The sequence below is a fragment of the Macaca nemestrina genome, chromosome 3 (assembly GCF_043159975.1).
Source record: "Macaca nemestrina isolate mMacNem1 chromosome 3, mMacNem.hap1, whole genome shotgun sequence".
NCBI classification, from domain to species: Eukaryota; Metazoa; Chordata; class Mammalia; order Primates; family Cercopithecidae; genus Macaca; species Macaca nemestrina.
In genome coordinates, this window is record NC_092127.1 from 123320364 (window position 1) to 123347516 (window position 27153).

Below are 27153 nucleotides of genomic sequence, written 5' to 3' on the forward strand. Positions count from 1 at the left end.
GAACATTTGTTTTTTCCTCCCTTCAGACTTAAACTGAAACACCGGCTCTTCCTAGACCTCAAAGCTGCCTGATGTCAGACTTGAACTACACCATCATTGGCTTTCCTGGGTCTCCAGTCTGCTGGCTCTAAATCTTGAAACTTATACACAGTTGTCTCTTTGCATCCGCAGGGGATTTTTTCCAGGAGCCCCATGTATACCCAAATCCCCACATACTCAATGCCCACATTTGGCCCTATGGATCTTGTATATATGAAAAGTCGGCCCTGCATATCTGTGAGTTTCACATCCTGCAAATACTGTATTTTCAATGTCATTCGTCTGTGGATGCAGAACATGCAGCTACACAATACCATTTGTACTTGCTGAAAACAATATGCATAGAAGTGGACCTGTGCAGTTCAAACCAGTGTTGTTCAAGGGTCCACTGTATGTATGTATTTGTATATAAATACGCATGTATGTATACATGCTCATCCTATTGGTTTTGTTTCCCTGGAGAAATCTGACTGATAAAGCATTTCTGCCTCTCCTTCTTCCAGCAAGGTGGTGTCAGAAAAGGCCAGTTAGGGAGTCAGGACATTCATGCACACCAGACACGTAATGGCCTCCGTCTTTATGGTGTCTGTCAGTGGCAGTCATGAGGGAGCCTGGCTTCTACCACCACTAGATAATAATCAGCTGTCCCTCCTACTCCCCCTGTGGTGATGTCTCAGAAAATCTGCTGGAGAGTCAGGCCTTTCGCTACCTCCAGCTAGTAAGTTTTTCTGCCGCTGTGGTGTCAGTGGAGACCTGTGGGGATTAGTAAGGAGGCCTGGTGGAGGCCCAGTGTACTCCAGAATTCTTACACATGTCCAGGAACAATGAAAAACTTTCCCTTGTGTGTGGATCATGAGTGAGGGACCTAGATTTCCATGCCCATCTGCCAGCAACAAGGCAGTAACCCATCTCCACACACATACATCTTGTGTCAGCATGGTTTCATGAAACTATGGCTTCATAGAAAGCCAGCTAAAACTAAAGTAAGATCTCCAGTCTCATAACATAATAACCAAAATGTTTAAGCTTTAATAAAAAAAAAACACTTGTTGTATCAAGAACCATAGATATCTTCAACAGAATTTTAAGACAGTCAATAGATGTCAACACCAAGATGACAGAGATACTAGAATCATCTGACAAAGATTTTAAAGCAGTTGCCATAAAAATGCTTCAAAGAGCCTGGGCGCGGTGGCTCAAGCCTGTAATCCCAGCACTTTGGGAGGCCGAGACGGGCAGATCACGAGGTCAGGAGATCAAGACCATCCTGGCTAACATGGTGAAACCCCGTCTCTACTAAAAAAATACAAAAAAAACTAGCCAGGCGTGGTGGCGGGCGCCTGTAGTCCCAGCTACTCGGGAGGCTGAGGCAGGAGAGTGGCGTAAACCCAGGGGACGGAGCTTGTAGTGAGCTGAGATCTGGCCACCACACTCCAGCCTGGGCGACAGAGCGAGACTCCGTTTCAAAAATAAAAATAAAAATAAAAAAATCAAAAAGCTTCAAAGAAAAATTACAAGTACAATTGAAACAAAACAAATATAAAACATCTTATAAAAATTGAACAAATAATTTCAAAATATGAGGAAGAAACAAATAAAAATGTTTGAGTTGAAAATACAGCAATTGAACATTTAAAAACTCAGCATATGGGCTCAAGAGGATCATGAAGGAGACAGAAGAAAGGATCAGTGAACATGAATAAATAATGTTTAAAAATTATCTTCTGAAAAAGAGAAAGAAAATAGACTGAAAAATAAATGAATAAAAAGAGCATCCAGAACCTGTGGGGATATAACTGAACTGAAAATTCATATAATTGAAGTACTGGAAGAGGAGATAGAAGGTGAGAACTGATTTCTTTTCAAAACCACTGAAGCCAAAAGGAAATGGTCTACCATTTTTCAAGTGCAGGAGAAAAGAATGGCCACTCCAGTATTCAATATTCAGCATAAATATCTTTCATGAATAAAAAAGGAAGTAAAAAGTCTCAAATGTATTAAAACTCAGAGAGTTTGTCGCCATCAGAGCCACCTTAAAAGAACAGCTAATACAAGTTCTCTAAATAGAAAATAAACAGCAAATAAAAGAACCTTGTGGTTTCAAGATGGAAGAGAGAACACATTAACAAAAAACAAAAGATAGATAAATACTATAAACTTTTCTTATTTTATCAAGTCTTGTAAATTATGTTTGCAGATAAAGAAAAATAAAACTGTGAAACTGTCTGATGAGGTTCTAAATGTAATTAGAGAAAACATTTATGAAGGGCATTGCATATGGAAGATCAGGAGACATAAAGGGAGATAAGCTGTCTACAGTGAACTTGAACTAACTGGAAACAGATTGACCCCAGCAGACTATGATAAGTTATGTTAACACAATAAAATACTGACTGCAACAACTAACAAAGTTGTGCAAAGAGATACACTGTGATACAGACTGAATGACTGTATTCTATGATAATTTCTGTGTCGAAATCCTAACCCCCAATGTGATTGGACTGGAAGATGAAGCATTTTATAGCATATTAGTTCATGAAGGCAGAGAGCTCTCATGAGTAGGATTTAATGTTCTTATGAAAGAGATCCTGGAGAGCTTCCTTACTTCTTCTACCATGAGAGAATACAGGAAGAAGAAAGCCATACATGAATGAGGAAGCAGGCCCTTATTAGAAATCAAATCTTACAGTATCTCAATAGTGGACTTCTCTGCCTCCAAAACTGTGAGAAATAAATTTCTGTTCCTTATAAACAACCTTTTCTATTCTATTATAGCAGCCCAGACAGACTAAACCAACTTGAAAACACGATAGATAAATCAAAATAGAATTTTCAAAAGGGTTTCAATGTTTTCCAGAAAGGCAGGTAAAAATAGATAACAAAAAAAAATCAAAAACCAAAGCCAGAAAACAAACAAAACAAAACAGAAAGCAGAAAGCAAAATAACAGACATAATCACTAACATAGCAAGAATTATATTAAATATAAATGAACTATATACACTATCTAAAACAGAAATTGGCAGAGTAAATTTAAAACATGACTCAATTATATGCTCTCTGCAAGAAACTCACCTTAAATAGTCATACATTGCTTAAAGATAGAGAGGCAAGTCTTTGCTATTGTAAATAGTGTTGAAATAAACATACATATACAAGTTTCTTTATAGTAGAATGATTTATAATCCTTTCGGTATATACCCAGTAATGGGATTGCTGGGTCAAATGGTATTTCTGGTTCTAGATAGACTGGATAAAGAAAATGTGGTACATATGCACCATGGAATACTATGGAGCCATAAATAAGAATGAGATTGGCCAGGCATGGTGGTCACCCCTGTAATCGCAGTACTTTGGGAGGCCGAGGCGGGTGGATCACAAGGTCAGGAGATCGAGACCATCCTGGCTAACACAGTGAAATCCCATCTCTACTAAAAATACAAAAATTCGCTGGGCGTGGTGGCGGGTGCCTGTAGGCCCAGCTACTTGGGAGGTTGAGGCAGGAGAATGGTGTGAACCGGGGAGGCAGAGTTTGCAGTGAGCCGAGATCTGCCACTGCACTCTAGCCTGGGCAACAGAGTGAGGCTCCATCTCCAAAAAAAATAAATAAATAAAACGAGAGAGAATGAGGCCATGCCCTTTGCAGAGACATGGATGAATTTGGAAGCCATCAAAATTGTTAGTCAGCAAACTAACACAAGAACAGAAAACCAAACAACACATGTTCTCATTCATAAGTGGGAGTTGAATAATGAGAGAACACATGGACACAGGGAGGGGAACATCACACACCAGGGCCTGTCGGGGGGACGGAGAATGGGGAGGGAGAGCATTTTGACAAACACCTAATGCATGTAGGGCTTAAAACCTAGATGATGGGTTGATAGGTGCAGCAAACCACCATGTACATTCTGCACATGTATCCTGCAGCGTAAAGCAAAATTTAACAAAAAAAAGATGGGGATACATTTTGAGAAATACATAATTAAGCGATTCTGTTGTTGTATGAATATACGTACATCTTAGAGTGTACATATATAAACTTGGATAATATAGCCTAACTAGGATATATAGTATATCTTATCACTCCTAAGCTATAAACTGGCATAACATGTTACTATACTGAGCACTGTAGGCAATTATAACACTCTGATAAGTATTTGTATATCTACACATATCTAAACAAAGAAAAGGTACAATAAAAATATGATGTAACAGATAAAAAGTGGTGCACCTCTATAGGGTGCTTGCTATTAATGGAACTGTAGGACTAGAAGTTGCTCTGAATGAGTCATTGAGTGATAAGTGCATGTGAAGGCTTAGGACATTATTGTACACTACTGCAGACGATAAACTGTGCACTAAGACTACACCGAATGTATTAAAAACATTGTCCATCTTAGCTTACTGCAATTTTATAAACATTTTTTTGCTTTTTAAACTTTGATTCTTTTATAACAACACTTTAAACACAAATTGTATTGCTATAAAATTAGTCTTTATATCCTTATTCTATTTTATCTATTTTAAAACTTACTATTATTTTGCTTTTAATTTTTTTGTCATTAATTATGGAGATATACATTATCCTAGGCCTAAACAAGGTGAAGACCATCAATTTCCCTGTCTTCCACCTTCACATCTTCTCCCACTGGATGGTTTTCAGGGGCAATAACACATAAGGAGCAGTTACCTCCTATGATAACAATGGCTTATTTTGAAATATTTCTTGAAGGACATGCTAAAGGCTATTTTACACTTGGCTTTTTTTGGGTAGTAGGAGTATACTCTAAAAGAATAATTTAAAGTATTGCAGAGTAAATACATAAGACAATAACATAGTCATTTATTATCATTATGAAGTATTATATACTGTACATAATTATACATGCTACACTTATATACTTGAAGTGCAGTAGGTTTGTTTATACCAGCATCAGCACAAATACATGAGTAATCATTGTAGTGTGACATTATGATGACTATGATGTCTCTAGGGAATAAAAATTTTTCAGCTGCATTATAATATAATCTTATGGGACCACTAGCAAATATGTGGTCTGTCATTGATCAAAATGTCATTACACAGTGTATGACACTTTGACAATATCAGCATGCTGAAAGTAAAATGATAGGAAAAGATATATCAGGAAAAAATAATCAAAATAAAGCAAAAGTGGCTATGTAAATATCAAATAAAGTGGATTTCAGAGCAAAGAAAAGTGCCAGGCAGAGAGGAGCAATATATAATGGTGAAAGTGTCAATCTTCAAGGAAATTTAGCTCTATCACATCATGCATATTTGCTGAATGTAGCACTGAAGAATATGTGAAACAAAGATTGATAGTACCTGTTGGAAAAATAGCCAAATTAGAGTCGGAAATTTCAACAACCCATTCTCAACAATTGAAAAAAATATCAATGAAGTAGATCTCTACACCATCAATACACATGATATAATTGATATTTATAGAGCACTACACCACAAAACATCAGAGTACACATACTTTTCAAGTGTCTGTAAAATATATACCACAGAGATAATATTCTGGGTCATAAAACAAACTTCCACAAATTTAATTGCAATCATGCAGAATGTGTTCTCTAAGTTGGAATCACACTGAAAATCAACAATATAATAAATATTTTCTAAAAATCTGAAAACTTGGAAACCAAACAAAACACATAGGTTATAAAAAATCCATTGGTCAAAGAGGAAGTCTCATGGGAAATTTGAAAATACACGAAGCTGAATGAAAATGAACATGCAACATATCAAAATCTGTGTGACACAACTAATGCAGTGCTCGTAGAGAAATTTTTTTTTTCAACTTTTATTATAGGTTCGGGGAGTACATATGCAGAATTGTTACAAAGACGTGTTGTGTGATGCTGAGGTTTGGAGTAGGAATTAATTCATCTCGCAGGTTGAGAAACTTAGAATACTAAATAAACATATTAGAAAAAATCCTCGTTGATGGGGCAGCACACCAACATGGCACAAGTATACATATGTAACAAACCTGCACGTTATGCACATGTACCCTAGAACTTAAAGTATAATAATAATAATAAATTAATTAAAAAAAAAGAAATTAATTAAATTAAGTGATTTGCTGAAGGTCACAAAGCAACTCAAGAATGGACTCAGGAATCAAATTCTGTTTCTGATTTATGAATTTAGGGCTTTTTCCTATTGTACTAGAAATCCGTATTGTAACTATTAGCATCCCCTGTACACATTGCTTGTATAAATTTTGAAATGAAGCAGATGCTCATTCATGACCTGCTAAAAAAAAAAAAAAAAAGAAAAAGAAAAAATCCTCAAAACAATAATCTAAAGTACCTTCTTAAGAAACAAGAAAAAGAACAAAATAAGTCCAAAACAAGGAAAAGAAAGAATATAATAAAGATAATAGCAGAAAATAAAATTGAAAAGAAAAATAAATAGAGAAAAAGTATTGAAACAAATAGCTGGTCCATTGAAAAGTTTTCCCTACACACACACACACACACACACACACACACACACACAAAAGACAAAGCTCTAACAAGATTTACAAAGAAAATGAAAGAAGTCTCAAATTGCCAATATGAGGAAAAAAATATAATATTATTACAGATCCAGCAGGCACCAAAAAGATAATTCAGTTTTACAAGCAACTTTGCCTGTATAATTTTCACAAAATACATAAAATAGACCATTTCTTGTAAAAACACAAACTACCACAACTCATGTAATATGAAAAAGATAATTTTGGATAGCACTATATCTGTTAAGGTAATTTAATTTGTAATCAAAGAAAAAGACCAAAGAGAAATCTTTAGGCTGAGATGTTTTATTGGAGAATTCTATAAACATTTAAGATGAATTAATACAAATTATTCACAGACTCTCCTCTGACAAAATAAAAAAGGAGAGAACACTTCCTTATTTACTCTCTTAAGTCAGAATTACACTGATATCAAAAACAGAATTTACAAGAGAGAAAAAAAGCTACAAGCCAATATTCTTCATAAATATAGACACAGACATCCTTAATAGCATGTTAGAAATAGAATTCAGCAATAACAAAAAATAATGACAAACTATGACCAAATGGGGTTTACTCTAGGGATGCAAGGGTGCTTCAATATTGACAAAAACAATCAATGTGATCCATCATATTACCAAGTTACAGAAGAAAATCATATGATCCTGTGAGTCAATATACACACACATAAAAAGACATTTGAAAAAAATCCACATTTGTTCTTTATAAAACTCTCAGAAAACACAGGGATAAAGGCAACTTGCTCAACACAACAACTAACATTGTACTTAATGGTGCATGAATGGATGCCTTCCCCTTAAAATCAAGCACAAGTCCAGGATATCCATACTTACAACTTTTACTGTATTAGTTTGTTTCCACACTGCTATAAAGATGCTGCCTGTGACTGGATAATTTATAAAGAAAAGAAAGTTAATTAACTCAAAGTTCACATGACTGTGGAGCTATCAGGAAACTTACAATCATGGTAAATTGTAAGTTGGAAGGAGTAAGTATGGCGAAGGAGAGGTAAGTACCTTCTGCACAAGGCAGCAGGAAAGAGAGGAACAAAGGGTGAACCTCCAAATACTTATAAAACCATCAGATCTCATGAGAACTCACTCACTGTAATGAGAAGAGTATAAGGGAAATCGCCCCTCTAATCCAATTACTTACCTCCCTCAATACATGAGGATTACAGAACCCTCCCTCGACAGATGGGAATTACAATTTGAGATGAGACTTGGGTGGGGACACAGAACCAAACCATATCATTTACTCAAAGTAGTGCTGGAAATTCTAGCCAGTGTAATAAGTGACTATATACAATTGACCCTTGAACAACATGGGAGTTAGAGGCAACAAATCCCCTTGCAGTAGAAAACAGCATAACTTGTGACTCCCCAAAACTTTGCTAATAGTCTATTGTTGAATCTTTACCAACTACATTAACAGTCCATTAATATATATTTCTTATGTAATATGTATTATATACTATATTCTTACCATGAAATAAGCTAAAGAGAGAGAAAAAAAGTGTCATTAAGGAAATCATGGTGTTGGGGTACCTGGCTAACCGTAGGCAGAAGATTGACACTAGGCCTGTTTATTGAACCATATACAAAAATCTACTCAAGATGGATTAAAAACTTAAATATAAAACAAAAAATTATAAAAACCCTGGAAAGCAACCTAGGAAATACCATCCTGGACATAGGAACAAGCAAAGATTTCATGACAAAGACATCAAAAACAAATATAATTAGATCCCATTTGTCCATTTTGGCAACAAAAGCAAAAATGGACAAGTGGGATCTAAATAAACATGAGAGCTTACGCACAGTAAAAGAAACTATCCAGGGTAAACAGACAACCTACAAAATGGGAGAAAACATTTGTAAACAAGCATCTGACAAAGGTCTAATATACAACATCTATAAGAAACGTAGAAAATTGACAAGAGAAAAACAATTACATTAAAAAGTAGGCAAAAACTTGAACACGCAATTTTCAAAAGAAGATATACATGTGGCCAAGAATCATATGGAAAAAGCTCAACAACACTGATCATTAGAGAAATGCAAATCAAAAGCACAGTGAGATACCATCTCACACTATTCAGAATGACTATTATTAAAAAGTCAAAAAATATCAGATGCTGGTGAGGTTGTAGAGAAAAAGGAATGTTTATACACTTTTGGTGGGAATGTAAATTAGTTCAATAATTGCAGAAGACAGTGTGGCCATTCCTCAAAGAACTAAAAACAGAAATACCATTTGACTGAGGAAATCCATTACTGGGTATATACCCAGAGACATATAAATTATTCTACCATAAAGATATATACACGTGAATGTTCCTGGCAGAACTATTCACAATAGCAAAGACATGAAATCAAAATTAATATCCATCAATGACAGATTGGATAAATAAACTATGGCACATATATACCATAGGATACTATGCAGCCATAAAAAAGAACAAGATCATGCCTTTTGCAGGAACATGTGTAGGACTGGAGGCTATTACCCTTAGCAAACTAACACAGGAACAGAAAAAAAAATACTGCATGTTCTCACTTGTAAGTGGAAGCTAAATGATAGGAACTTATGAACACAAAGAAGGAAACAATAGACACCGGGGTCCACTTGAGAGTGGAGGCTGGGAGGAGGGAGAGGAACAGAAAGGATAACTATTGGGTACTGGACTTAATACCTGGGTGATGAAATAATCTATACAAAAAAGCCCTGTGACAGGAGTTTATCTATGTAAGAAGCCTTCACATGCACCCCTGAACATAAAATAAAATTTGTAAGAAAGAGGAAACAATAAGAAAGGGAAAATGCATTTAATATTAAGTGAAAGTGAATCTTCATAAAGTTATTTATCTTTGTTGTCTTTGGTTGAGGGGAAGTGGTCTTGCTTTCTCAAAGGTGGCAGAAATGAAAAAAAAAAACAACTGTGTATAAATGGATCAGAGCAGTTCAAATCCTTGTCATTCAAGAGTCAACCAAACTTACAATGGACACATGGGGACTGAAATTAGAAAGATATCATTTGCAATTGCTTTAAAAAAATGAAATACTTAATGTCAATCCAACAAAACATGTATTGCACTTAAATGCTAAAAACAACAGTGTTGTTAAAAGAAGATGTAAATAAGTGGAGAAACCCTGTGTTCATAAATTCAAAAATTTACCAAATTAAATATATCAATATTCTCAAAAATGATATAAAGATTTGTCACATTTCATTTCAAAATTATAGCAAGATAGATGTAGATAAGGTCACACTAAAATCTGTACTCTAAGGGAAATAAATTATTGCTAAAGAATTTTTTAAAAGAATGATAAATTGAAAGATATTCTATAATTTCAGTTACATAGCTCTAGTAGTCAATAATGTGTGGTGCTGGAAGAGAGACTGATGTTAGACTAATGCAACATAATGCAGCTCAGAAGCTTATGTGCACAAATTTTATTAACTAGTTCTTGCCAATTGTGCAAAATTAATTCAATAAGGAAAAGTAGCCTTTTCAACCAATGATTCTGGAGTAATTAAATATTCTTAGGTTAAGTATAAACATTAGCCTCAGTCCCACACATTATGCAAAAGTTAACTCAAAATGGACTCAGAGTTTAAATATAAAACTAAAAACCTTTTAGGAAAAAACAGAAGCATAGATATCTTTGAAAACTATAGCTAGGCACAAAATCTTTAGAATTAATGATAAGGTATATGCAAGGAAAAAAATGATAAATTAGGCATCGAATCTTCTGCTCTTTGAAAGCTCTTAAGAGGATAAAAACAAGCTATAGACTAGAAGAAAATATTTGAAAAAAACATATATTCAACAAAATACTAATATCTTGAATATATACAAGAAACCAGAATATATTTTTAAAAACTCTCAAAACTCATGAAAAACAAACAAAAATATCCAATTAGGAAATGGTCAAAAGACAAAACAGACATATAACCAAAGAGGATACACAAGCATGATATAAATACATGGAAGCTTGTTCAACATCATTAGCCTTTAGGGAAATACAAATTAAAACCACAGTGTGATATCTATCTAAATGGCTAAAATAAAAATGATGGTGAAGAAACCGGTAAGTCAAATATTTCTGGTGAGAATGTAAAATGGTACAGCTACTCTGGATACAGTTTGCTAGTGTCAAAAACAAAATGAAACAAAACAAAACAAAGATTCAAATGCATTTATCCTAGAGAAATTTAAACTTTCGACTAGACACACCTTGTACATGATTATTTATAGCAGCTTTATTTGTAATAGTCAAAAATTGGAAACAATTAGATGTCCTTCCATGAGTGAAAGATTAAATAAACTATAGTACATTAATCCCATGGAATATTACGATTAATAATAATAAAAAGAAGTAGGCTATGTTAGTCTATTCAGGCTCTTATAACAAAAGACCATCAACTTTGTGGCTGTTAAACAAGAGAAGCCTAGTTCTCACAGTTTTGGAGGCTGAGAAGTCCAAGATGAAGGCACCAGATTTGGTGTCTGGTGAGAGCTTGCTTTGTCGGTCATAGACGGTGCCCTCCAGCTGTGTCCACACATAGTGGAAAGGGCAAAATGTCTCTCTCAGACCTCTTTTATAAGGGCACAAATTCTATACATGAGGACACTTCCCTTAAATCTATTCACCTCCCAAAGTAACTGCTTGCTAATATGATCATCACATTGGGGTCTGGAATTTCAACATATGAATTTTGAGGGACAAAAACATTTAGATGATAGCATAAACTATTCTTACATGCAACAACCTGGTTGAACCTCCAGTGGATTGTACTGTGTTCAAAAATGGCAATTCCAAATGTTATCTAGTATATTATTTACATAACATGCATGCAATGACACCATCGTAGAAATGGAGAAGACATTAGTAGTTTCTAGCAGTTGGCGGAGGGGTTGATATGCCTATGTAAGAACAGTGCGAGAAATCCTTTTGATGATGGAAATGTGTGTATCTTGATTGTATCAACATCAATACTCTGATTATAATATTGTAGCATAGTTTTACAACATGTTATCATTGAAATATATGCAATTATGTCAAGTAACATATTTAATTATAAATAAAATGTATATAATTATATCTTAAATGTAATACTTTAGTAATTAAAAGTTTTAAGGTTGTAATATACTAGCAACTGAAAATTTTAAGATTGTGTGACTGATGTCCTACCGTTAAGTTTTAGTCTCCAAGATTTTTCATATTATAAGTTTTCAGAAAAATAATTCTTAGAACATGATGACATGATAATTAATCTAAACTAGAAGATAAAGTGTGGTTAATATCAACACCAAGATGTCTACCAAAAAATAAAAATAGAGCAGGTCTCTGCAGTATAATTCTGTTTGTATAGTATATAAGCCTGATTTTTGGACCAAGTCATTACGAGGTTTTGCTTTTGTGAATGCGATTGTATTACTGCCTTAACACTTTAAAAAGGATTCTAATTTAACCATTTTAGTGATGGATTCAAAGTACAGGAATGTAATTTCTCAGTAGTCTAAGGATTAGCTTGGGAATCCTGCTTCAAAACTCCAGTGTGTCACTGACTAATCATTACCTATTCATAAATGTGTTACTACATATAGATCATAATGTTAACGGAAATTGAGGCAAAATATGGAATTTACTTTCTTTTTTTTGCAGTAATAATAATAGTTTTAAATGTAGCTAGCATTTCTGGGCAAAACTATATGCTATTCTAAGCATTTTACCCGACATCAAAAGAGGGTTATCATTTTACATATTTATTATATAATACTTAATATACTCTTGGTTGAATGTAGAACTTAGGGATATATCTTAGCTGATGTTAGAAGTGGCAAGAATTCATGATCATTTACTAAATTTTACTCAAGAGATGTTTATTATCAGTATATACTGTTACACTGATTAGAAACAAGGTAACTACTATACCAACCAAGTAAGTACTTGGCCAAGTTTAGAAATTCTACCACTCATTTGCCTCTACTGGCAGTATATTTTTAAAATTCATTTTGGCTTCAATTCATCATGTTTAAAATATACATATTTCATTACATTGAAAAAACAAAATTGCATATTTTCCTGTCACGAAATAGTTTTAGCAAAGAAGTAGACTGTAGCAACTTGAAAATGATAAATGTTACAATAACATAGTTTTGAGAATAACAATACATTTTGCTATACATGTTTTATCTTGAACCAGTGTGGTTTTTTTACTGTATTTTCATAGACTTACCACAAAAAAATTATAATTGGAAGAAAATTGTGGTAACATTGTACTTCTCTTTATTTTTTTTCTTTTTTAGATGGGGGCTTAACTGTAACACTTTTTTTGAAAGAAATATTTAATGTGCAAGACATATGAAAAGATGATCAAAATTCTTGCTCAATAAAATTAAATTATAGTTAAGTAATTTACTACCTATCCTGGAATCCTAATTCCTGACCATATAAAATTATTAATGAAATATATATGCAAAAGACAGAATATATGCATATTAAACACAATTTGAGTATACAATAATCCTATGTATATAAATTCTTATCTTTACCAAACCTGTCAATCCATTGAGATAATTTCATTTAGCTAGAGTAATATATATACACACACATACTAAAATACACACACGTGTGTATATTGTGTGTATTTTATATACATATATTATATATGGAGACATATATTATATATGGAGACATATATGTTTCTCACCTACTCTGATTATTTATCCACATATACAAACAGATATATATTTGAAAACAAGTTCAAAATGATTCACATTTTCAGTAGGTATCTGCAGTTACTATCTAGTATTATAATTAACTAATCCATTCATAAAGAAATAACATGAGATAAAAATTAACTACCTAGTGCAAAATTGTTTAATCTAATTATAAAGAACAAAGAAGCAATTTTCCAAATAAAATATAATTAATCAGAGTAGGTGACAAAACACATATAGGTATTATATTGGACAAACCTTTTGCCCTTCCCTTTCTCTGTTACAGGAGGCACAAAGAATGAACACTTACTAAGCTTTAAAATATGACACACTGAAAATAGGACAAGAATTCACAAAATAGAAATGACTGACCAAAGATTTTTTTTTTATTTCATGTCCCTTTTTTATTATCACATTTATTTCCATTTATTTTAAAGCATATCTCCTTGTTTTTTGTCCTTGTTACTTGGCTAACTGAATCATCAAGGAGGATTAATGTGACTTTCAAGGACCTTGGACTTTTTCCTTTTTCTTAGCACCCTGCCTACCTACCCCAGGCTGAAGGTCCTTTGAAGTCAATGGGAAGTCCACATCAGATGTGAGTAGTAGGGTACAGGGCAAACAAGAATAGCTTCCTAACAAAGCCGTTACAGCTTCCTAACAAAGCCGTTATCTTTTCCACAAATATCCACATCCTGGAGTGTCACAACTCTTTTTTAAAAATCTGAGTAACTTACCTGTTCAATCATTTTAGTCCCTGTGCCTTAGATCCAAGTAAGGCTATTTGTTTGACAGCTTGGGACAAATCTCTCTTTGGGTCACATATTGAACCATGAACTTTTTCTCTCAGGACTTCTCTCGTATTGTGAAACTGTCTCTCTGTGACATGCTTCAGAGAATACTGTAAAGGACCTGAAAAGTTATGACAGAGTGAAATGGAAAAGGTAGCTGCTGACAAGCACAAAAATGATGAGACGGATACATTTTGAGATGGCTGCTGAACCCTGACAGCTGACTGAAAGCTAATCAGGCAAAGCGCCTCTCCCAATGCCAAAGAGAAGTCTGGCACAGGAGAGGAGCATGCTCTCATAATTATGGGAAATCGAGTAGCATGTTCTAATGGAATGAGGACAGCCTTATGTTCTGGATCTGCCTCTGTTGCTAACCCATGCATACCTCTGGGCAAGACAATCTAACTCTTTGGGCCTATTTCTTAATAAAAGAAGGCTAGAGAAGAAAACATGTAAGTTTTCATTCCAGCATTCTTCGATAAGAAATGTCATCAATTTCTCATCCAAATGTTTTTATCATTATCATTATCACCTTGCAACTTACTGTTTTTATCATTATCACCGGTATGGAGACTAGCTGGGATTTAAAGAAAAAGAAGTAAAAATAATCCACAAAGGACCATTAAAAATAAAGAGAAAAACAGGAAACAAGACAAAAATAAATCAATTATCACTTCTTGAGAAATGTCACTGACATGGAAATGAAAACTGAAAAGTAGAGTGGCTATAGCTAGCATAATGTTGCACAAGAAGGTACTGATTTTGGATGGAAATGTCTCCTTGTACCTCACATATCATCCTGTCATCTGTAGCTAATTTTATTTTGAACTCAGTAAAAATATTAAAGAAAAAATCTTGCTGCCAACCTTGTCATGATGTTTTGATATTATTCTTTTCTTAGTAAAGCAGACACAGGATTCTTGGATAATTTTCTTATTAGCTTTTTAAACAATTTATATGTTTAATGACTTATGATAAGAAACTCATAATTGCTAAGATTTTGCCAGATCTAATGTACCTCTGGATAGCTTAGAAAGTAAAAATAACGTATTAAAATCAGAAAGCTGCAAATCTTAGAAATTCCATTGCACATTTTTTGCTAGTACATGTATAAACAGAAACCTTGGCAGTCACATGATTTTCATAGCAACCAGCAAAGAATTAAGAAGTGGAAAGGAAATCCACTTCCCACAGAAGCTAAACATTAAGAGTAAATTAAGTTTATTTTGATTATGAAGAAACCATTTTATTCACTGCAAGACACAGCCCAAGGATGTTTTACTGCATGAACATACGAATTCAAGGAAAATCCACAAATATGAGCCAATTCTCTAGAAAATAAAATATAGGCAAAATTATTTTATTTGTGAAAAAAATTGACAAGGGAGTAGAAAAATCCATCAACTCTGACACAAAGTATAATTTTTTCAGAACCAAATTAACTCTGTGTTTTTAAGAAATATCAGTTATTTGATAATGCGTATGACATGAAGAATAGTTATCAGCAAATAAGATATTGCTTTCTGACTGGTAATTTTTTTTTCTCCAGTAAAATAATTGGTTTCTGAGTCAATGTCTTTCCAAACAGTAATTAATAGAACTACTGACATTGTTGGCAAAAGGAAACCATATTCGCAGTTCAACTATGAAAAAAGATTTGTTCACTGTCTCTGTTTATGGGATCAATTGTTAGTTACATAAAGAAAAAATAATGTAAAGAAAAGAAAAAATATATCCTTGTTAGTATAATGTCATAATTATATTGGCTTATCTAAATAAGAGGTGAAGTCAGATATGAGCACATTTAATTATTATGGTGTCAATGGTATGAGTTATATAATGATAAAAAGACAAATTCAACATCAGAATAGTTTGCTGTTTCTAAGTAATTGTTAGGGAAATCAGAATTACCTTCAAAATTTATTTCTAAACCTTGGCCATATTCTTACTGTTCACTTTTATGTACTGAGAAACATTGTTGAGGATCCTGAAAAATTTATTCTTCTTTTTCAAGTGACTCATCTGTTTCAATAAGTTACCAATATATAGCATACTAATAGAGTCCAAAGGTATATTTGAAGTTTCAGAGAGAAAGATATTTAAACCTTCATTTTGTCTATTATTTTTGAAAATATAAATGCTTACAATATAAAAAAATGTAAAATATCCTTGCAACTTATTGGTTTATTAAATGTCTGTATTCTGTGTGCTGAAGATAAGTAGGAAAAGCTGGAATGAATAACAAATGGCTATTTTTAACTTGTTGAGTGCTTTGCTCACAAGTCCATCAACACATCTCAATGATAAGAGTTTATTACAAGTCAGTCAGAAAAATCATAGAGAGCTGCAAATAAGCTGCTGTTATCTTAAGGCTGCAGTATAATGCAGAATAATTATTCCACTTACTTTTCATTCACTATTTATGTAGTGCCAGTTTCCTAGGTATTTTTAAATGTATCACCAAATTTTATCCCCATTTTGTAAATGAGGAAACAAATACACAAATATATTTACTGAAAAGAAAGACACTAATCATTATACTAAATTACAGATTGGCATGCTCTGCCAGACATACAACAGCTAATACTTTATTTTGAGGGTTAAAATAATTATCTGAGTATATTTCCATAAGAAAGCTAATTGTATGGTTGAAGAAAATTTGATGGAATCAAGAAATGTGTCATTAAAGATGGTTTAAGCAAGAGCCTTTGGGCTGAAAATTAAAAATGAAAGCAGTTTCTTATAGGAAAAAAATGATAAACAAGCTTCTTTTCTTACAAAGTAAAAAGAAGAAATTAGGGAGGGAAGGAAGGAAGGAAGGGAGGAAGGAAGGAAGAAAGGAAGGGAGGGAGGGAGGGAGGGAGGGGGGGAGGCGGGGAGGGAAGAAGGGAAAGAGGAAGGAAGGAATCATTATTTTGTTGGAGTTCTTTTAACAGGTTTAATGTAAATAACAAGCATGTATTTCCCGCTAGTAAATTTGTGTAACACTGACCTTTTGGACACATTTTGCAAGTGAGAGAAAATCATAAGAAGGTAAGATATTAGGAAAGGCCAATATTAAATATTATTTCTCTATCGTGAGAGGATAATTAAATATATGTAGAATGAATAAATAAATATAAAATGTGTGATAACTATAAGGGCGGTCCAAAGAAGCTAGGTGCCCTAATATTAGAAAACATTTCCAAGTAATATGCACCCTGCCACAGAACATCTTTGTTAAGAAAGAAACTAAAGATCTTCAAGGAAGATTATAATTGCACCTTCAACAAATGTTAAGTGCAGAGCCATCATGTATGGATCATTCAGCATTGAGGGATATCTTTCCTAAGGCATTCATGGGCTGTTAACTGTTCTAGGTGTGCTACAAATCTATGAATTACTTGGTCACCCATCAGCGGATGAAGTATGGGTGGGAGAGTAATCTATAGAATTGTAGTTTATTGACAAAAACAAAAAGTACTGACAAAATGCTAGCTTAATAATTTGTTTCCCTTTTCTGTTGCAAAGCCCACTGGGACCCTCAGTCACTAAATTTTCTTTCATAGGAAAGTACCAGAGACTCACTTAATAATATAGAGTAGTAAGTTCTGATGAAATTTACTTTCCACAGAAACAAAGCAATATTCTGCCAGTGTCCTGTGGAAGGTGGTTCTTCTTAAGTTCTGTCAAAAGTTGTCTTGAGGTATATTGGATTTGCTCCTTTAAGAGAAGACAGTCCTCACATGGCTATGAGGTAATACCCCTCAGCAGAAAAAGGGCGGAGGGGTGGAGTGGTGGGGAGGGTAGGCAAAGAGATCCTTTCAGTATTTGCCTTGTTATTTATTTTATTTAGGCACCTAGCCTTACATAAAGACTGGATCATGAAATATTCCATTTTTAAATATAGATGTGAGAAAAATAAGTGCATGCTTGTGAATAGTAGCTAAACATCCTAATATAAAAGCTTTTGTTTTAGATAGGGTTTGAAAGAGGAAAAGTTCAGTGATACAGAAAAAGGGGATTTATTACAAGAATTAGACCTTAAGTAGTTATGGGAACTGGTTAAGCATTCCGTCATTGCTGTGGCCTCTGCATGTGCTTTTCAGCCTGAAATTAGGCCTAGAAGGCAGAAAAGAAAGATACATATATAGTGGACAAAGAATAAGAACTAACCGGAAGCCACATCTGTCTCTCACCACCTCCAACCATTTAGATGAGGCTGACCTACAGGACAGCCTGGTACTCTTCACTGTGAAACTGCACACTCCCTGGCCCAGGACTCAGAGAAGTTGAAGAAGATCTAGTGGGAGGGAAAAGAGCTGGAGGTCTCACTGATGCCCATTAATGAGTCAAGCCAACAGATGAGTGAAGAAGCGCAGAAGCTGTAATAGCACTTGACCCTACACCAAGCTTTAGAGCATTAAAAATGGTGCTTTTCTTCTCACACAAATATATCTTATAGCCAACTTGACTAGACACCATCCAGTGAAGAAAATCTGTGAAACATAGCTGCTACTTAGCTAAATTGGCACAGTGAAAAGCCACTTGAAAGAAATCAAAAACACTGACACAAGTCATTTTGTACTGTGTATCTTAACTGGGAAGATACGTAGGAGTCTTCCTAGACTGTCCACAGGCTGCCTCCAATTGCAAAGAAATTTTCCTAAACTTTAGTTATAACAAAAGGAGAATCAACATTTTGCTCAGTCCAAAAGAGGTCAGAAGATTCCCACAGTGGGAAATAAGCTAAAACATAAAACAAAATCTTTGTAAAAGTTGTTTTTATTCAAACAGTCTCTTTACATCTTTATAACTAGAGAGGATATAGATATAGATATATGAGTTAAAATAAAATAAATTGGAAACCATGCTTGAGAATTTTTTCAGCAGACAAAAGTCAGTTAAGCCATGGAAGCAACACTGACCTTACTTGATCTGCAAACATAAGCAAAACGTAACTTGGGCTATTTTTAATAAATGTCTATATTAAAGAAAACAAAATGTAAGCTTAACCAATCAGAAGCTTCCAATTAATTTATACAGCTAGGGACTTCCCGGTAGAATAAATAAAATAAGGCAACTACATAATTGTAACCAATCAAGTTTGCCTTGTTTCCATGTTGACTCGTAAAACCCTTCCCTTTGTGTTTCCTCAGCAGAGCCTAAAACTACCTTTGGTTTGGTGCTTCCTGACTCAGGAATTACTGTTTGTACCAATAAACTCTACGATTTTATTATACCTCAATTTACCTTTTAACAATAGATACATACAATTTTGGATTATCTATTCTGTTTTTGTAGTTGAGGATATACCAGTACACCCAGCCACGGAAAATTTGGAGTCTCTGAGTTCAAACTGACACTCTAAATCTGAGGCATTATTGAACTCTTGTTCCATAAGCTAAACTAGCCTTCAACTCATCTTCAAAATAGAGTTCCTCTTATTGCTGATCCAAAATTTTTATTCTTTTCACATTTAGGATTCTAGATTCCCTCCAGACCTTTAATTTAGCAAGAAACAAGTGAAAAGTTCATATAATAATGGGAAAAAAATCCATTTCAGTTTCAAGAAACTGAAGAGAATAGAAATTGTTTTGTTTTTCTTTTTGAAGAAAATAAAAATATTGCCACTACTGATCCCATGCAGTTTTAAATAAATGTTTATTAAATTTCTACTTTATATTAGGCATTTCAGGGAACCAAGTACTTACTATCTTATGAAATATTAAATTCTAATGCAATATATAGTACATATGAGTTAACATAGTATACTGAAGGAAAATCTCTATGTGTTGAAAACCATATCAAATACTTGTTTTAATAACATGCAATTATGTGTTTGACTATTATTACAAGCAAAGATGAAGACAAGTAAATAACTTTACAATATATACCCTTCATTTATCTCTAATTGCTATGCTTTGTTCAAAACAGATCCTTGGGCATTTAGCAGTATGGTCCTCTCAGTGGCTAAACAGGATGTTATAATTTACACTTTAACATCCTCCTCCTAGGGCATTCACTTGATGATTGCATAAGTGTCTTATAGCATGACGGGAAAGTTACTGAGTTAAAGTGGGCTATTGCATACTAAACCGTGGAAATAAACTAAGCAAGAAATGAAAAAAAGTGAAAAGAGAATTAAGAGAAAGGGGAAAAACGTAGCCTTCATTTGTTGACTAGCCACCAAGTGATAGTGCTATGCTAAGCAGATTCCTTTCTCTCTCCCAACTTTCTCTCTCTCTCTCTCTCTCTCTCTCTCTCTCACACACACACACACACACACTCAAAAGTATTTGTTGAGCACTGCTAGAAGACCTGTAAACACAATAATGACTAAGACACAAGGAACTGAGAACATAATTGAGACAGCTTCTAGCCCACTGTGTTGTCATCCCACCAAAACCATAGTTCTCACTCAGCTTCTAATAAGTAATAATCCATTGTCATGGCTAAACTTGGTATCTTTTTTTGAAACTTTTCTTAACCCTACCAAATTAGCCTTCCCAATTTAGTGTGGTCTAAATTATTATTTTCAATAATTTAAAATAATCACCTTGATTATTAGTAATAATTACTATAGCAATACTTTATCAAGGAAATATCTTATAAGAAGTACAATAGTTTGGGGCATGTTGAGTTTGAGAATGTCTGGGAAAATGTGTCCGTAGGCAGTTGTAACTTGAGCTACAACTATGCGCCTTGAGCTTGGAAATTTTGTTAACTTTAATGGTAAATCTTCAAAACAAATGTCTTTTTACCTTTGTTAAAGATAAGACATTTGAAACCTACAGATATGTTTTTAATTTTATTTTATAAAATAAATTTTATTTAATAAAAAGTCTGATAATGAGTAAAAAAGTAAGATTGACTTCAGGTGTTCATAATGCTAATACCTATCTATCACCACATTGCAATCATCTATATAACAATTCTATTCTCTGTTTGTCTCCAAGCACCCAGCAGAGGATCCAACTCATATAAATGCTCAATAAATATTTCTTATGCATCCAAAGTCAATACGCATTTGGTTATTTTGGTTGTATTCGGTTGTTGCCTGTTCTGGTTGTTCAGCTTAAGCACCTTACAAGTTGCAAAATTTGAATTAAATTCTGGCTGCACTGTTTACCTACCCTACATAGGTATCATATTAAAAAATAATAATAATAAAGAAAAACATCAATAACACCACAGGGTACTCTTAAATGTGCTAGTGAAAGTCAGAAAAGTCCTCATCAGCAAAAAAAAAAAAAAAAAAAAAAAAGATAAATAATATACATTTTTAATGAATGCATACTTATTGGATTTTTAAAAAAGTATTGGTTACAAGGTTTGATACCTTTAATAGACAAAGTTTTGTTACATATATGGATCAATAAACATTTCTATATGTAAAATAAAATATTAATACTTACAAGTGTCTATTAGTTAAAATAAATACATCCAAACTCTTAGACACCAGAAATGAGGGTTTTATTTCATTACAACTTTAAGAATCAGAGTGGAAGGAAATCTTATGGCTCACAGTGTGCTGACTCATTAAAAAAAAAAAAAAAAAGATTTAAAAGAGCAGGTAGCTATGAGTTTAATGTTTGTAATATGGTTTGGCTCTGTGTCCCCACCCAAATGTCACCTTGAACTATAATCCCTATAATCTCCATGTGTCAAGGGTGGGACCAGGTGGAAATAATTGAATTGTTTGGCGTAGTTTCCTCCATTATGTTCTAGTGATAGCGGGTGAGTCTCACGAGATCTGATGGTTTTATAAGCTTCTGGCATTTCCCCTGCTTGCACTCATTCTCTACTTGGCTGCCCTGTGAAGAGATGATCCTTCCTTCATGATTGTAAGTTTCCTGAGGGCTCTCCTGTCAGGCAGAATTGTGAATCCATTAAGCCTCTTCCTTTATAAATTACCCAGTCTCGAGTATTCTCTTATGGCAATGTGAGAATGGGATAATATAGTAAATTGGTACTGAGGGAGTGGGACACTTCTATAAGAATACCTGAAAATGTGGAAGGAAATTTGGAACTGGGTATTAGGTGGAGGTTGGAACAGTTTGGAGGGCTCAGAAGAAGACAGGAAAATGTGGGAAAGTTTGGAACTTAGACATTTGGAGGGCTCATAACACAGAAAGATGTAGGAAGGTTGGAACTTTCTAGAGATTTGTTGAATGGCTTTGACCAAAATGCTGATAGTGATATGGACAATGAAGTCCAGGCTGAGGTGGTCTCAAAGGGAGATGAGGAACTTCTTGGGAAGTAAAATAATGGTGACTCTTCCTATGTTTTAGCGAAGAGACTGGTGACATTCTGCTCTTGTCCTGGAGATCTGTGGAACTTTGAACTTGAGAGAGATGATTTAGGGTAACTGGCAGGAGGAATTTCTAAGGTGCTAAGTGTTCAAGAGGAAGCAGAGCATAAAAGTTTGGAAAATTTGTAGTGTGACAATATGAAAGAAAAGAAAAACCCATCTTCTGGGGAGGAATTCAAGCCTGATGCAGAAATCTGGATAAATAACAAGTAGCTGAAAGTTAATCACCAAGACAATGGGGAAAATGTCTCCAGGGCATGTCAGAGACCTTCAGGGAAGTTCCTCCCATCACAGGCCTTCAGGCCTAAGAGGGACAATTGGTTTCCTGAATTGAACCCAGGGCCTTGCTGCTTCGTGCCAGCTGGAGACTTGGTGCCATGTCCCAGCTGCTTCAGCTCCATCAGTGGCTAAAAGGGGCCAATGTACAGTTCCGGATGTTGGTTCAGAGGGTGCAACCCCTTAGCCTTGGCAACTTTCATGTTATGTTGGGCCTGCTGGTATACAGAAGTCAAGAATTTGGGTTTAGAAACCTCTGCCTAGATTTCAGAGGATGTATGGAAGTGCCTGGATGGCCAGGAAGAAGTTTCCTGCAGGGGTGGAGCCCTCATGGAGAACTTCTGCTTGGGCAGTGCAGAAGGAAAATGTGGGGTCAGAGACCTCACACAGAGTCTCCAGTGGGGCATTATTTATGGGACATATGAGAAAAGGTCCACCATGCCCCAGACCCCAGAATGGTAGATCCACTGACAGCTTGTGCTGTGTGCCTGGAAATACTGCAGACACTCAGTGCCAACCCAAGCAGCCAGGTGTGGTCCTACACCCTTCAAAGTCACAGGGCCAGAGCTGCCCAAGGTTGTGGGAACCCACCTCTTGCATTGGTGTGAGCCGAATGTGAGACATGGAATCAAAAGAGATCATTTTGGAGCTTTAAGGTTTCATGACTGTCCTTTTGCATTTTGGACTTGCAAAGGGACTGTAGCCCCTTTTCTTTGACCAATTCCTCCTATTTGGAATGGGTGTATTTACCCAATGCCTGTATTCTCATCGTATCTAGAAAGTAACTTCCTTTTGATTTTACAGAGTCATAGGTGGAAGGGACTTGCCTTGTCTCAGATGGGACTTTGGACTTGGACTTTGAGTTATTACTGGAATCAGTTAAAACTTTTGGAGACTGTTGGAAGGGCATGATGTGTTTTGAAACGTAGAAAATCAGATTTGGTAGGGACCAGGGAAGAATGATATGTTTTGGCTCTGTGTCCCCACCCAAATATCACTTTGAATTGCAATCCCCATAATCCCCTTGTGTCAAGGACAGGACCTGGTGGAGGTAGTAGAATCATGTGGACAGTTTTCTCCATGGTGTTCTTGTGATAATGAGCGTGTCTCATAAGATCTGATGACGTTATAAGCTTCTGGCATTTTCCCTGCTGGTACTCATTCTCTCTCCTGCCACTCTGTGAAGAGGTGCCTTCTGACATGGTTGTAAGTTTCCTGAGGCCTCCCCAGCTATGCAGAACTGTGAGTAAATTAAACCTCTTTTCTTTATAAATTACCCAGTATTTCTTCATAGCAGCATGAGAATGGACTAATACAGTTGGTCACAAAAAAGAATGAGTGGAGGAGAAAAATACTATGGGATACATACAATTGATTTGTGTATCTTTTAGATCAAAATTTAAGGTTTGGTAACATTCCATTATATTGACAGGAATCCTGTTGCTTAGCAATTCCCAAATTTCCCTGATAATAATAACAACCAAGTGTATTAACATTCAGAATTAGTCAAGGTCTTTAGTGAAGGAGTTTGAGAATATTCAATGATTGTGATCATGCACATTTGCAGATCAAAAGTTGAACTTTAGAATAAAAATATATAATTTAGAGTCTTAGTTTTCATATTATCCACATAACTTCTTACATAAGTTTTCTTTAATTAATCCTAGCAGAATTTAAAGGAGTGCCTATTAGCTTAGAAAGGACTGTATGCTCGGTATTATAGATCATTATTTTATTTTATAAAGTGATAGGCTCAAAAGAGATACATTCTAATGTCTTTACAGCTGCAAAATGTGGAGACCATGAAACAGCTCCATTTGTGTTTTGTTTATCTGTTGGTTTGTGTTATTTTTAAGAGATTTATGGGAACATAATTTAAATTGGAAATGCAGAGATGAAAGGGATACATTAGCAGTTTAAGCACATTGAGATTATCTCAATAGCTTTCCTATATAAGCAATTTCAGAAAGTCTATTAACCTAATCAGATAAGAAACAGCTATGATTATATGAGTCACTTGTATTCAGGGAGTTTTTTGTTTTAGAATGTTAAAGCAGGATAAAGAAAAATAAAATATTTGTATTTGATGTTGCCAGTTGTGTGCCAATCAGTTGTGTGGTGATCTGGATGAATACTTCATAGAATACAATTAAACTAATTTATATAGAAAACCCATAATAATATACTTATAAAAATATATGGCCTAAATTTGAAGATCAGAAAATATTTACATTGCCTCCAAGTTTATTAATCTATATAAATATACATATATATGTTTTGAGTGTGCTAAAACATATCTTCAATGTAAATTGGTTATTGGGATATACTCACATTAGAATAATCAGTAATTCACTCAAGAAACAACTGTTTATCAAAAGGAATTTCAAATTTAGAAATAGGTGTATTCCATCTTTAGAAGAAGATGGAATGGAATGTGGGTATATTCCATTTTTAGCTCTGAAAAGACAAATAGGTGTAATTTTATTAATCAGAGAAGATGCAATGATCAACAATATAATCATTTTTGTGCTATTGATGAACTGAGTAGCACTGAAGTAATAATACTATGGAGAAATGGTAAGTTGCATAAATTATCTGAGAATTATAAATATTATGCAATAAAATTGAAATAATCCTATAAATATAGCATAATAATACCAGGATAATTATTTACTGTTCAAGGAAGTAAACATTTTCTATTTTTGCCAATAGAAACTGCACTGTACAATACACTTATATGCACATATATACATATATATATGTATACATTTGCCTGAGAAATTTTATTTTTACGGGCTAAAATCTCGAATTTTCATATAATGAAAAGTAAGGTTATGCATATTTTTAATGTTGATAAATATTATGAGTCTTCAAATATGGCATAGCAATTCGGAAATATTCAGCAACATATGAGAGTACCCACATTGTCATCATTCATAGAAAACATTCCTTTTGCCAACCTCATATGTTATTTTAATTTACATTTTATTTATCAATTCTAAAGATATTATTAACTTGCATGGTGACCTTCCTGTTCATATTCCTTTCACGCTTTTCTTCAGAATGTATTTCTTTTATTTACTTCTTAGGCTATTTTAAAAATCAGAATTGTTAATAATTTTTTCATATAGCCTGAAAATGTTTTTCTAACAATGTTTCATTTGTTCTTTGACTTCGTTTATTGTACATCTTACCATTTTAAAATTTTTACATTGCCAAATATGGATATCTTTATTGGTCAGGGGCTTTCTTTCTGGCTAGAGAGGATGGTCTACATCTTGTGTCTTTTTAAAGGATTTTCCTAATATTTTTCTTATTTCTGTGTGATTTAATTTATTTGTCTTTAAATTACTGATGTATTAGGAGTTATTCCTTCACAGCAGTGAAATAAAAACACAGATAATATATTCTTGCTTTCAGATGGATGATCAATTAAAATTATTAAGGCTGGGCACAGTGGCTCATGCCAGTAATCTCAGCACTTTGGGAAGCTGAGGCAGGTGGATCACCCGAGGTCAGGAGTTTGAGACCTGCCTGGCCAACATGGCAAAACCCTGTCTCTACAAAAAATACAAAAATTAGCTGGGTATGGTGGCAGGCACCCGTAATCATAGCTACTATGGAGGCTGAGGTGAAAGAATCACTTGAACCCGGGAGGCCTAGGTCGCAGTGAACCGAGACTGCGCCACAGCACTCCAGCCTGGGCAATAGATCAAGACTCTGTCTAAAAAAAAAAAAAAGGCAAGATTATTAATAATCCTCCCCTTTCCCCACTGAATTGAAATGTAAACTTATTTTTGTGTTAAATTTAATTGACTATGTATTCTGCTATATTTATCTAATTCACTAGTCCTAAGACAATATTATGTGATAATTACATTGGTTTTATAAAATATTCTATATCTGGTAAACTGGGTCCTTTATAATTCTTAGTTTTTCTTTTTTTTTATTTATTATTATTATACTTTAAGTTCTAGGGTACATGTGCATAACGTGCAGGTTTGTTACATATGTATACTTGTGCCATGTTGGTGTGCTGCACCCATCAACTCGTCAGCACCCATCAACTCGTCATTTACATCAGGTATAACTCCCAATGCAATCCCTCCCCCCTCCCCCCTCCCCATGATAGGCCCTTGTGTGTGATGTTCCCCTTCCCGAGTCCAAGTGATCTCATTGTTCAGTTCCCACCTATGAGTGAGAACATGCGGTGTTTGGTTTTCTGTTCTTGTGATAGTTTGCTAAGAATGATGGTTTCCAGCTGCATCTATGTCCCTACAAAGGACACAAACTCATCCTTTTTTATGGCTGCATAGTATTCCATGGTGTATATGTGCCACATTTTCTTAATCCAGTCTGTCACTGATGGACATTTGGGTTGATTCCAAGACTTTGCTATTGTGAATAGTGCCGCAATAAACATACGTGTACATGTGTCTTTATAGCAGCATAATTTATAATCCTTTGGGT